The following is a 14,049-nucleotide window of genomic DNA, read 5'->3' as shown; positions in this document are numbered from 1 at the left end:
TCAACAAGGCAATTGGGGAGGAAACAATAATAGCAATTGGAGTGGCAACAATAATAACAATTGGGGAGGCAATGGAAACCAAGGCGGTTGGAGCAACAATAACCAAGGCAATCGGGGGTCGGGCTTTCAAAGGCCCGCGATGTATCAACAACCTAACAACTCGCCTCCATATCCTTCTCAAGGGTAAAGTTCTTCAAACAATGAGATGGGGCAGATAGAAAGTATGTTCAAGCAAATGATGGAAAGAAATGCCAACTCTGATGCCCAAATAGCCTCCCACAATACTTCTATCCGTAACTTGGAAGTACAAATGGGTCAAATTTCTCAAGCATTGAATACTCGCCCTAAGGGGGCACTACCAGGTGATACAGTAGTAAATCCGAAGGGTGGGAACAATACATGCCATGCTATGGCGGTGACCACAAGAAGCAGTAGAGGTGGAGATGCATGTACCTCCAATCCAAGAAAGATTGTGAATGATGATTTGGTTGTGCAAGAAGATGATGAGATCCAAGCCAATGATGAGAATGTGAATGATGAAGTAAGGATAGACATTGATGACAACGTGGAGGAGACACAAAATGATGTGAACCCGTCTAGGGAACACGTGATAGACATACTGGAAATGGTAGTTCCCAAAGCCAAGGCCCCTTTTCCAAGGCCTCCTCCACCGTATCCTCAAAGGCTTGCAAAGCAAAACAATGAAAAACAATTCAAGAGATTCATTGATATGATGAAGAGTTTGTCCATCAATGTGCCTTTGGTTGAAGCTCTAGAACAAATGCCGGGATGTGCCAAGTTCATGAAGGACTTGGTAACAAAGAAGAAGTCAATGAATTGTGAGACGATCAAAATGACACATCAAGTGAGTTCCATTGTGCATTCCTTGTCTCCAAAGCTAGAAGATCTCGGTGCCTTTACAATTCCATGCACTATTGGTAGTGCCGATTTCGCCAAAGCCTTGTGTGATTTGGGAGCGAACATTAATTTGATGTCATACTCTGTGTTCAAGACATTGGGTATTGGGAAACCAAGACCTACTTCCATGAGTTTGCAAATGGCAGACCGGACAATAAAGAGGCCGCTGGGGATTATTGATGATGTTCTAGTTCGGGTCGACAAGTTCATTCTTCCCGTAGATTTTGTGATTCTCGACCGCGAAGTTGACTATGAGGTGCCAATCATATTGGGGAGACCTTTCCTAGCAACATGGAAGGCATTGGTTGATGTGGATTCTGGGGAGCTCACCTTCCGGGTGGGCGATGAAAAGGTTGTGTTCCACATGTGCAAGTCAATGAGGCATCCTAATAGCAATGAAGTATGCTCTTTTGTGGATCTTGTGACAGAGGTGATTGTTGATGACACGAGTGCTATGATCAATGTGGAAGACCCTCTAGAAGCTGTGTTGTTGAATCACGAGGATGATGAGAAGGCAGGCTTGATAGAATGTGCAAATGCTTTGCAAGGAATGAGATCCTACACATATGGACCCCGTAAACTTTCCTTGGACCTTGAGAACCAGAAGACTCCGCCAACAAAGCCCTCAATCGAGGACCACCAACATTGGAGTGGAAGCCCTTGCCTTCACACCTCAAGTATGAGTTCTTAGGCCCTTGTTCCACATTACCTGTTATTCTTTCTTCGTGCTTAACTAAAGTGCAGGTAGATTTCACCCTTGCGGTTCTTCAAAGAAGGAAGAAAGCAATAGGATGGACTTTGGATGACATTCGGGGTATAAGCCCCGCCTTTTGCATGCACAAAATCATACTCGAGGAAGATGCCAAACCATCCGTGGAACATCAACGGAGGTTGAATGAGGCCATGCAAGACATCGTTAAGAAAGAGATAATTAAATGGCTAGATGCAGGGGTTGTGTACCCCATTTCAGATAGTTCATGGACTTTGCCGGTACAATGTGTCCCGAAGAAGAGGGTATGACTTTGATCACAAATGAGAAAAATGAGTTGATCCCCACTAGAACTGTTCCCGATTGGAGGGTACGCATGGATTATAGAAAGCTGAACAAAGTGACCCGCAAAGATCATTTTCCATTGCCATTTCTTGTCCAAATGTTGGATAGACTTGCCGGGCGTGCTTATTATTGTTTTTTGGATGGGTACTCCGGGTAAAACCAGATTCTCATTGCACCTGAAGACCAAGAGAAAATCATATTCACCTGTCCGTATGGCACATTTGCATTCTCACGGATGCCATTTGGTTTGTGTAATGCACCAGCTACCTTTCAGCGGTGTATGATGGCAATATTTACGGATATAGTGGAGGACTTCCTCGAAGTGTTCATGGATGATTTCAGTGTTGTGGGGGATTCATTTAAAGAATGCTTGGATAATCTTGACAAAGTGTTGGCCCGATGTGAAGAGACCAACTTAGTGCTTAATTGGGAAAAGTGCCACTTTATGGTCGAGGAGGGCATTGTCCTCGGCCATAAGATCTCAAAGAACGGTATTGAAGTGGACAAAGAAATAATTGAAGTGATTTCAAAACTCCCTCCTCCTACTTCCGTCAAGGGAGTGAGGAGCTTTCTTGGTCACGCGGGGTTTTACCGAAGGTTCATCAAGGATTTCTCAAAAGTGGTGAACCCCTTGTGCAAGTTGTTGGAAAAAGATGCAAAGTTTGTGTTTAATGATGATTGCATGAAAGCTTTTGAGCTTCTCAAGTATAGATTGACTACCACTCCCATCATTACCGCACCCAATTGGAGCTTACCATTTGAGCTCATGTGCGATGCTAGCGACGTTGCAGTAGGAGCGAATTTGGGGCAAATGATCAACAAGATATTTCATACGGTTTATTATGCAAGCAAAACAATGAACGACGCCTAAGTCAACTATACGGTGATCGAGAAAGAGTTATTAGCCATTGTCTTCGCCATGGAAAAGTTCAGGCCGTACCTCATGGGTGCCAAAGTGATTGTGCACACCGATCACGCGGCACTTCGTTACTTGATGACCAAAAAGGAATCTAAGGCTAGGTTGATGAGATGGGTTCTTCTTCTACAAGAGTTTGCCATTGAAAATCATAGACCGAAAAGGGAGTGAGAATCAAGTGGCGGACCACTTGTCCTGCTTGGAAGAGGAGGGGAGGCCCCATGATGGCCTCGAGATTAATGATTCGTTTCCGGATGAACAACTCCTCTCCGTGTCTTTGAATGGGATACCTTGGTTCGCGGATGTGGCTAACTTTCTTGTGACCGGCATTATCCCGAGTGAGCTCTTTTCTAACCAAAGGAGGAATCTCAAACGGGACAGCTTGGATTAATATTGGGACGAGCCATATCTTTTCAAGATTTGCAATGATGGTGTTATCCGTAGATGTATTCCAGAAGAGGAGCAGTTGAGTATTCTTGAAGCTTGCCATTCCTCGCCCTAGGGTGGGCATCATGGTGGGGCGAGAACTGCTACAAAGGTCCTAAGCTATGGATTCTATTGGCCTACCTTGTACAAAGACGCTAGCAAGCTTGTTAGGTGTTGTGATGAGTGCCAAAGAGCTGGTGGAATTTCCAAGAAGAATAAAATGCCCCTCACCACTATTCTTGAGATTGATATTTTCGATGTGTGGGGCATCGACTTTATGGGGCCATTTGTGAGTTCATGTGGGTTGTTGTTGATTATGTTTCCAAATGGGTTGAAGCTGTAGCTTTGCCCAACAATGAGGCACAGAGTGTGGTGGCTTTCTTAAAGAAAAATATCTTCACAAGGTTCAGCACCCCAAGGGCTATCATTAGTGATGGGGGTTCTCATTTTTGCAACAAAGCCTTCGACACTTTACTTTCTAAGTATGGTGTCAATCATAAGGTGTCAACCTCTTATCACCCATAGGCTAGTGGACAAGTTGAGGTCTCCAACAGGGAGATCAAGAGCATATTATCCAAGACTGTCAATGCAAACCAGACTGATTGGTCAAGGAAACTTGACGATGGTTTAGGGGCCTATCGTACAACTTACAAGACTCCAATTGGTATGTCTCCGTACCAGTTGGTATTTGGGAAAGTATGCCACCTTTCGGTTGAATTAGAGCACAAGGCCATGTGGGCGCTGGAGAAGTTGAACCTTGAATGGGATGTAGCAGCCAATCTCCGGGTAGAGCAACTAAATGAACTTGCTGAGTTCCGGTTCCATGCTTATTCCAGCCCGTCCTTGTATAAGGACAAAATGAAGTACTTACATGATAAATATATCTGGAACAAAGAATTCAATGAGGGTGACTTGGTTCTTCTATTCAACTCTCGGTTACGGATGTTTCCGGGAAAGCTCAAGTAAAAGTGGAGTGGCCCTTTTGAAGTGGTGCATGTAACTTCGTTTGGTGCTCTCGATTTGAAAAACAAAAATGGTGAAATCTTTAGAGTTAATGGGCACCGAGTGAAACATTACCTTGGCAATATTGATGATAGCCACGTGGTGTCCTTGATCCATTTCAAATGATGATGGTAACATGTGTCGTGCCGCAACGTTAAATCAGGCACTTCTTGGGAGGCAACCCATGTGTTTTTCTTTCTTTTAATTTTCTTCTTAGATTAGGCATTGTTGTGGACTAACTGGTTGTGAAGTGTATGTAGGAACTGGTTGTGCAGTGCAGGATTTTGATAGGGTGTTGGAAGTTCGAGGACCGCGCCCAAACTTTCGCGGTCCGCATGAGCATTTCGCGGTAGTACATTTTTGTCCGCGGACGCGTACTTGAAAAGAGAAAAATGCCAACTCTCTGAAGTTGGACTGTCAAACAAATCCTTCATAGATCGCGGCCACGTTCCAATTTTCGCGGACCGCGTTAAATTTCGCGGCCGCGGCCAATATTCCGCGGACCGCGCCCATGTGCTTGAAGCTGGTCTACATAAGGTAACATAGCGCGGACCGTGATAGAATTTCGCGGCCGTGCTCAGGTAAGGCGGTGGGTTCCATAGTTGATTAGTATAAATAAGGGTTCCTTAAACATTTTACATTTCACCGCACAAAAAGCATTGTTCATCTCATCCTGCCCTCAATTTGCATCTCATTCACATTAAGAGTTCATTTCCTACTACAATTTTACAACTTGTATGTTCAATTCCATGATGTGATTTTATCTTTTTCTTTTCTTTTCTCTTAGTTTTAATTTTTCTTTTTAGTTTGGGTTAGATGCATGCCATGATCTCAAATTAATGCTTAATTGATACTTAAATACATGTGGGTAGTGTTTATATGCCTAATGGGGGCTGGGATTAGTAACTTTGCATGGTTAATTGAACTACTTTTTGCACACTTAGTGAAAACCCTAGTTATTAGTGTTCTTAGTACCGATCTTATTTGAATTTTGCGGCTGGGGTCCATTTTACGCGGTCCGTGAAAGGGTAGGCAGCCGCGTTCATTTTTTTGCGGTCCGCGCTACCCTAACTTTTAGTTACTGAGTGATTGGTAAGAGTTCGCAGCCGCAGTCACTTTTACGTGGTCCACGGTTGGTCCTTCGCGGCTGTGTTCAAGTTTTCGCGGTCCGCACTTGTGAACTTCAAAGAGTCTGTTAATTGCTTTCGCGACCGCGTTCATTTTTTCACGGTCCGCGATTGGTCATTCGCGACCGCATCTAATTTTTCGCGGTCCGTGTGTGTCCAAGATCAGAGAGTCAATAGTCTAAACCTGACCTCTTCGCGGACGCGTTCACGTTTTTGCGGTCCGCGATGGGCATTCCGTGATCGCGTCCACTTTTTCACGGTCTGCGATGCCCTATTTTGAGAAGCGTTGTTGTTCATTTCATGTATACTACTTTAAGGCATGATTGAACCCCAATTCTAATTATCTTTCACTAATTGTGTGTTGCAGAAAATGGTGCGATCTCGTGGAGGAGCAGACAAATCAAAAGGGAGGGCAGAATCCTCCCAAGACTGGGGAAAAGGAAAACAGGCTTTGCCCTTAGCAGCTCAAAGAATCATAAGCAAAAAATAAAACCCTCACTAGACCTCCTGCCGAATCATCAGACACAAGTGAATATCTCCCATCCCGGGAGATTTCTGAGGGAGAATCTACACAACCTCAACAAGAGGCTCAATCACAACCCTACCGCCTAATCAATGAAGCTACCTCCTCTTCTGGGTCGCCTGATAGCTCAGAGGGAGGTAGTGAGGCATCAGAGCCATCTTCCCCACCTGCTGCAACTCCGGCCTCAACAGCTGCTCCTATCAATGTAGATGAGGATGACGAGGTCCCGTATGACGGGAGAGGGGGTGATACCAATGTGGGTGGTCTTGATAGATCAAGGAAGCCCGAGGTGTGGTCAGATAAATTCATGTGCGAGAAAGCATACCTCAAATTCCGGGAATGGTGGCCCTAAAGGTCGCTCACCCTTGAGCGACAGTTTATAGAAAGAGATCTCCTTCCTCACAATCCAAATATCAAGAGATAGTTTGAGGAGAGAAAAGGGTGGAAGTACTTCACCAGCAAGGTTCCGGATGCTAATGAGTACCTTGTCAAGGAGTTCTACGCAAATGTTGCCCACATCAAAAAGGGCACCACTGTGACAAAGGTACGGACTTAAAGATACGGTTTGATGATGACACCTTGAACAAATATACCGGTTTTGAGGATGTGGAAGTTGTACAGTATTTGGAGAAGATGGCCCTATATGAAGCAGCCCGGCCTTGGCTAGCGGAAGTAATAGCCATCTCAGGGACAACACCGGCCTGGCTCACAGCTGGAGTCCCAATAACCAGAAACACCCTCAGCTTTGAAGCCAAAGGGTGGTGCACATTTGTATGCAGCCGGCTTGATCCTAGCCAGCATGATAGTGTCATCCCACTCTCCTAGGCGATCCTAATAGCTTCCATCATGGCGGGGTATCCAATCAATGTGGGGAACCTCATGTCCCACCACATCTCTAAAGCAACCGGAAAAAAAGAAAGGTCCTACCCATACCCCAACTTCATCACTATGTATCTCGAGGACCAAGGGGTAGAAGGGAGGCACTATGACACGAAGGTGAAGCCGAAGAAACCTTTCTCCTGGTATAGCCTCCAAGGACTGAACAACCCTAAAGCAAAGGGTAAAGCCACTACCTCCACTGGCCAGTCTGAAGACCCAATGGTAGTGGCCATCAGGTCAGAGCCTTCCACAGCAGAGGGACCTTCAGCTGCCATGCCTCCTCCTTCGTCCGAGCCATCCATCACTGTGCCACTATCTGTGCCCTCATCTTCTACTTACCCCCAGACTGCACTGCGGGTTTCTCAGACCTTATCTAACATCAATAACTGGATGCAGGCAGCTACATCAAAGCTGTCTGTCTTATCCAGTGCATTAGCAGCACAGTCAGCCCTAGCACAGCTTCAGGTACCTCCATCAGTGGAGGATTCATTAAAGGAGCTTTTGGACAACCAGAAGAAGCTCCTGGACGACCAAAAGAAGATCTTGTAGATTTGGAATACTCATGGCAAGGTGATCAAGGATCAGGGCAAGCAGGAAAAGATTATGAGAAAGACTTAGGCCTTAAAGGAGTCAGTGGAGAAGCTAAAGAGGGAGGTAGAGAAGTTCACTTCTACTGGAGATATCCCACTTGACTTGCTTATGGAGGAGACTGTCCCAGCAGCACAGGCAGCAGAGTATAAGGCAGACAGAGCTCCAGTTAGAGGATTTGTGGTCCCCCAGTCAGAGGATTTGGAGATCCAATTAGAGGACCCGGAAGGAGCTGATGATCCTATGCAGTCCGAGGACCCCACTCATGTGCCTGACCCCATGCAGATTTGTATGTAATAACTTGATCCTATGCACATTTGTATGTAATAACTATGATACTATTTTTCTTTACCTTTATTTATCGTTATTTTCACTTTCGTTATTTTTCACATTTGGTATGTATATAACTTTACCATTCGATGTATATATTCATTTCCATTTTGTATATATTCGTTTTACTCCATTATTGTACATATTCATTTCACTTTCCGTAGTTTACTTCATAACTTCTTTCGTATTTTTCTTTAATAGCTTAGCTTCTTATTTCCTTTAGTAGCTTATTTTTGAGTTTTTAGCTTCTTTTTACATTCTGCGTGATCAATAAGCCTTTGGTTTTCTTAATGCTACGGTTCTTTCCTAAGGTGGATGTTGTGTGAACCGGGTGGCTCTTCCCAATGATGGATGGTGTGACAACCTTCTTAAAAGATTGAGTCTGTTTTCTTTTTGCTTTGATATATAGTAGTAATGAATAAAAGTGTCTCAAGAAGGCTTCACTTGGTACTAACATATTTATCTTCGACCTCATGGTTAGAGACAAGTTGATTGACAAAGAATAACTCTAGTTGTGACCTTTAGACTCTTGAGTTGACTAAAACAATCATCGAGTGATTTCTTTGAGCCATTTGTGATCTTCAATCTTAGCTAGGGTTGTTGTGGGCCCTCGACTCTGTTCTCTTTAACAATCCAGTAGCTTGAGAGGTGAGGTATTGAATTGCAAGTCCAAGTCCCATACCAATAAGTCTAGAACTTGCCCTGCATGTTTGTCTAGGTGAAATTCTAAGTGTAGCTCGACTTGAGAAGTGATTGTAGGCTCTCCTTGGTTCAATTTGAACTTTGAAAGCTTCTGTAGCCTACCATTATGATATCCCTAGTCAACCCCTTTGAGCTTAAGCCTTTTTCATTCAATAGCCACATTACAAGACTTTATCCATTTTATAATGACCCTCTCTTGGCACCCAATCTTTCCTTAGCATTCATGATGAACAATTGGCAAAAGCATAAGTTTGGGGGAGAGACGAGAAAATTGAAAGTGATAAAAGGTTCCAAAAAAAAAAGAATTGATGAAAAGAAAAGGCAAAGAAAAGGAAGTAAAGCCAAAAAGAAATATGTCAAAAAGAAAGAGAAGGTTGAAGGGATTCAAATAATATAATGATGAAAGGCAAGGAATGATGAGAAAATAAGAAAAATGATTGTCATGAGTAAGAAAGAGTGATGGTTTGTCTCTCTAGTTCCCCTAAGGAAGAAGAAAAATGACTCAAAGAGTCAAGAAAGTATGAGCCGAAATAAGAAAATGGAGTGCTTAAGGAAAAATGAAACCATCATAGTTCGTTATATCCTACCTTGATCCAAAAGCCTTCATTACATCCCTGCTAAAGCCCTATATGATTTCAAGTTGAGTGAGCTTACATTAGTGGTAATTTACATAGGTGGCAAGCTTATGGTACTTAGAGCCGGACTTGTGGCATTCTTTTGAGAGTGATGAGCGCACTTATTCACAATCTTTGTTTTGAGTGTTACATTCTAAAAAGTGGGATTTGCTCATGGAGAATAGAGGAGGAGGAGTTTGGGATCCATAATGACCTACGTGAGAGAGCGAGCTTCCTTGATGAATTGAGTCAACTCTTGATGCTCTAGTGTCACATTAGAATTATGGAACTCAAAAGGTCATAACATGACGTTGTTGATAATTCATTTGTGTTGAGGCTAATTGTTAGTCCCAATTGATGCTTGATGAAGTCACCTTAGGCCAGCTGAAATATCCATTTTTTTTCTTGTGGAGGTGGGAATTACCTTATTTGCTTGAGGACAAGAAAAAGCTTAAGTTTTGGGGGAGTTGATAAGTAGGGATTTTAGCCTATTAATTACTCTCTTTTACTTGTGTTTTGGGCCAAAAATGCATGAAGGTATTTTCGGAAACTAACTTAATATGCTTGTTTGCAGGGATTGTTCAAAATGAGCCAAAGGAGCCATAATCAACTCATAAAGGAGACAAAACTTGAACAAAAATCAAGACTGGGCCAAGAAGTGTGAAACGCGAACCGCGACAAAAAAGTGCAGCCGCAAAAGTATCAACGCGGACGCGGCCGTTATTTTGAGGTCCACGATATGAAGAATCAAAGAGATGGTTTTTTGGGAATAAATATGAACGCGGACCGTGACAAGAAGATGTGACCGCGAAAGTACCAGCACGGCCGCGATGGGAATTCTGCGGACGGCGGTTGCTAAGGTTCAGAGAGTGCATAATTCAAGCAAAAATGAGAAGGGCAGTCCGCGTCAAAGTTACGCGGCCGCGGTGGAAATTACGCGGTCCGCGAAACAAGGTTCAGCCCAGGTCCAGATGTGAAGAAACGCGGACTGCGATCAGAATTACACGGGCGCGAAAGCAAGTGTGCGACCGCAGTCAGAATTGCACGTCCGTGAAACTTTTGCAGGGGTATTTTTGTCCGAAAATTTCAGCTTAGTATAAATAGATCTTTATGTCAATTTTAGGAATGTTATGTTTTTGCTGAGTACGTGAGACGGCTAGGTTTTCCCTTTTGGGCAATTTTGTACAAGATTTACCTTATAACATTAGATTTTCATCTTTTAATTTAGTATTATGGATTATATCTTCTCTTTATATTTGATTTCTGCTATTATTATGAGTAGTTAGACCCAGAGCTAGGGTTGTGACCCAACCCTAGTGTGGGTATTTAATGGGTCTTGAATTTTAGGGTTTGATTGTTTATGAGTTAGTGATATTTAGCCTAGTTTATGCTCGAATATGTAGAATTAGTGGTTGCAAACACTGATTCATGCCTTTGTGACTTAGGCTCTTCTTGAGAAATAGGGACTAAGTCTAGGAAAACTAGGCTAACAAGGAATTGGGGTGAACTCAAGAAATTGATTGCCCCAATAAAAAGGGTTAAACCTAGAGATAATAATACCCGACTTGAGCTAATATCACTTGTATTTCATGAATACCCATTTGGACTTGAGAAAGCCAAATTTGGCAAAATCACTCAAACTACCGAGAGGTATAGAGTGAGTTCTTGGGTGTGATAGCTATATTACGACCCCAATCAAATCAAACTCGCCCTAGATTCTTGATACCCGTTAGATATCCACCTAGGCGGAAGTCACGACCCTAGTCCTTTTAAACACTTGAAAGCTATCATCAAAAATATTGTACTTAGCTTTAATCTTAGCATACAATAGAAATAGAAGTAGAATCAACACCATCATGTTTGGAAGTGCAATTAGGAACAACACACACATCTAGATTTAGATAAATACCTAATTCCAAATCAATTAACTCCCTGTGGAAATCGATCCCGACCTTTTTGGGTAAAACTGCATCGACCATCCTCGCTACTCAATAGTGGTGTAGGTTTGGCATCGATCAACGCCAATTTTGCCAAAGCTCTATGTGATCTAGGGTTGAGTATCAACTTGATGCCCTACTCGGTATTCAAAACTTTGGGAATTGGGTAACCAAGACCCACATCTATGAGGTTACAAATGGTGGATCGTACTATGAAAAGACCATTGGGTATTATTGATGATGTGTTGGTTCGTGTTGATAAGTTCATCCTCCCGGTGGACTTTATGATTCTTGATTGCGAAGTGGACTATGAGGTGCCTATTATTTTGGGTACACCTTTCCTTGCTACGGGGAAGGCTTTTGTTGATGTGGAAGCCGGTGAGCTCTCCTTCCGGGTGGGAGATAAAAAGGTGGTTTTCCATGTATGCAAATCTATGAGGCAACCGAATAGCAATGAAGTTTGTTCGTTTGTGGACTTAGTGACCGAGGTGATTGTTGATGATGCTAGTTCCATGATGAATGTTGATTATACTTTGGAGGCCCTATTGCTTAATCATGATGATGAAGAAAAGGAAGGCTATGTGGAATGTGTAAATGCATTGCAAGGAATGAGGTCGTACACTTATGAACCCCGAAAATTATCCTTAGATCTTAAGAACTGGAAGACTCTTCAAACAAAGCCCTCAATCGAGGTGCCTCCTACTTTGGAGTTAAAGCCATTGCCTCCACATCTCAGGTATGAATTCCTTGGGCCATGTTCTACTTTACCGATTATTCCTTCCTCTTTTTTGTCTAACGTGCAGGTAGACTCTACTTTGGCGGTGCTACAAAAGAGGAAGAAAGCTATAGGATGGACATTGGCTGACATTCGGGGTATAAGCCCCGCATTTTGCATGCACAAGATTATTTTGGAGGAGGATTCCAAACCCTCCATTAAACATCAAAGAAGATTAAATGAAGCAATGCAAGAGGTGGTGAAGAAGGAGATCATAAAATGGTTGGATGCTGGGGTTGTTTACCCCATTTATGATAGCTCGTGGAACTCTCCGGTGCAATGTGTCCCAAAGAAAGGGGGCATGATTGTGGTCACAAATGATAAGAACGAGTTGATCCCCACAAGAACGTTGACCGGGTGGAGAGTGTGTATGGACTATCAGAAGCTCAACAAAGTCACTGGGAAAGATCATTTTCCACTCTCATTCCTTGATCAAATGCTTGATAGGTTGGCCGATCGAGCTTTCTATTGTTTCCTTGATGGATATTCGGGCTACAATCAAATTCTTATTGCTCCAGAGGACCAAGAGAAGACTAGTTTCACTTGTCACTATGGTACTTTCACATTCTTGCGAATTCCATTTGGGTTATGCAATGCACCGACGACTTTTCAACGGTGCATGATGGCCATCTTCACCGACATGGTGGAGGAATTTCTTGAGGTCTTCATGGATGACTTTTCCGTGGTATGAAATTCTTTCGATGATTGCTTGAACAACCTGGATAAGGTCTTGGAAAGATGTGAGGAGGCAAACTTGGTTTTGAATTGGGAGAAATGTCACTTCATGGTCGAGGAAGGCATTGTCCTCAGCCACAAAATTTCAAAGCATGGTATTGAGGTTGATAAGGCCAAAATATAGGTGATCTCTAAACTCCCACCCCCTACATACATGATGGGAGTAAGGATCTTCTTGGGTCATGCAGGGTTCTATCGCCGATTCATCAAGGATTTTTCCAAAGTGGTAAACCCTTGTGTAAATTGTTGGAGAAGGATGCCAAGTTCCATTTCAACGAGGATTGTATGAAGGCATTCGAATTGCTCAAGTTCAAATTGACTACTACTCCTATTATCACCGCACCGGATTGGAGCTTGCCTTTCAAGCTCATATGTGATGCAAGTTATATGGCGGTTGGAGTAGTTTTGGGGCAACGTATCAACAAAATCTTCCATCCGGTCTACTATGATAGCAAGACCATGAATGATGCCCAAGTCAACTACACAGTGACCGAAAAAGAGCTACTTGCTATTGTCTTTGCTATGGAGAAGTTTCGCCCATACTTGATGGGTACAAAGGTGATTGTACACACTGATCATGCGGCGCTTCGGTACTTAATGAGCAAAAAGGATTCAAAGGCAAGGTTAATACGGTGGGTGCTTCTATTACAAGAGTTTGATCTAGAGATTCAAGACCGCAAGGGTATTGAAAACCAAGTGGCGGACCACTTATCTCGTTTGGAGGAGGATGGGAGGCCACATGACGGACTTGAGATAAATGATTCCTTCCCCGATGAGCAACTTCTAGCCATTTCAATGACCGGGATACCATGGTTCGCCGACTTAGCAAATTATCTTGTGAGTGGTATTGTACCAAATGAGTTCTCTTCAAACCAAAGGAAGAAACTCAAACGGGATTGCCTTGACTATTACTGGGATGAGTCGTATCTCTTCCAAATTTGTACCGATGGCGTGATTCGACAATGTGTACCGGAGGAAGAACAAGTGGAAATTCTTGAGGCTTGCTACTCTTCACCATATGGTGGTCACCATGGTAGAGCTAGAACGGCAACAAAAGTGTTGAGTTGTGGATTCTATTGGCATACTTTTTTCAAGGACGCTAGCGATCCCGTCAAGCGTTGTGATGAATGTCAAAGGGCGGTGGGATTTCTAAGAAAAAGGAGATGCCCCTCACCACCATTTTGGAGATTGACATTTTTGATATGTGGGGCATTGATTTCATGGGTCCGTTCGTGAGCTCTTGTGGGAACACTTACATTTTGGTAGTTGTGGATTATGTGTCAAAGTGGGTTGAAGCCGTGGCTTTACCCAACAATGAATCTATAAGTGTGGTGGCATTTTTGAAAAAGAATATCTTCATAAGATTCGGTACTCTAAGGGCCATTATTAGTGATGGGGGATCGCACTTTTGCAACAAATCTTTTGATACCTTACTCACCAAGTATGGTGTCACTCACAAAGTCTCGACCCCCTATCATCCTCAAGCAAGCGGGCAAGTGGAAGTCTCCAACTGGGAGATCAAG

The 14,049-nt window shown here is 43.2% G+C and overlaps 1 pseudogene; it reads left to right on the top strand.

Annotated features, from left to right (window-relative positions):
• Nucleotides 1-205: 205 nt before the first annotated feature.
• LOC138895064 (uncharacterized) lies at nucleotides 206-3,279 on the top strand (annotated as a pseudogene).
• Nucleotides 3,280-14,049: the final 10,770 nt, after the last annotated feature.

Source organism: Nicotiana tomentosiformis, chromosome 7 (assembly GCF_000390325.3).
Source record: "Nicotiana tomentosiformis chromosome 7, ASM39032v3, whole genome shotgun sequence".
NCBI lineage: Eukaryota > Viridiplantae > Streptophyta > Magnoliopsida > Solanales > Solanaceae > Nicotiana > Nicotiana tomentosiformis.
This window is presented reverse-complemented; position numbering and strand designations above follow the sequence as displayed.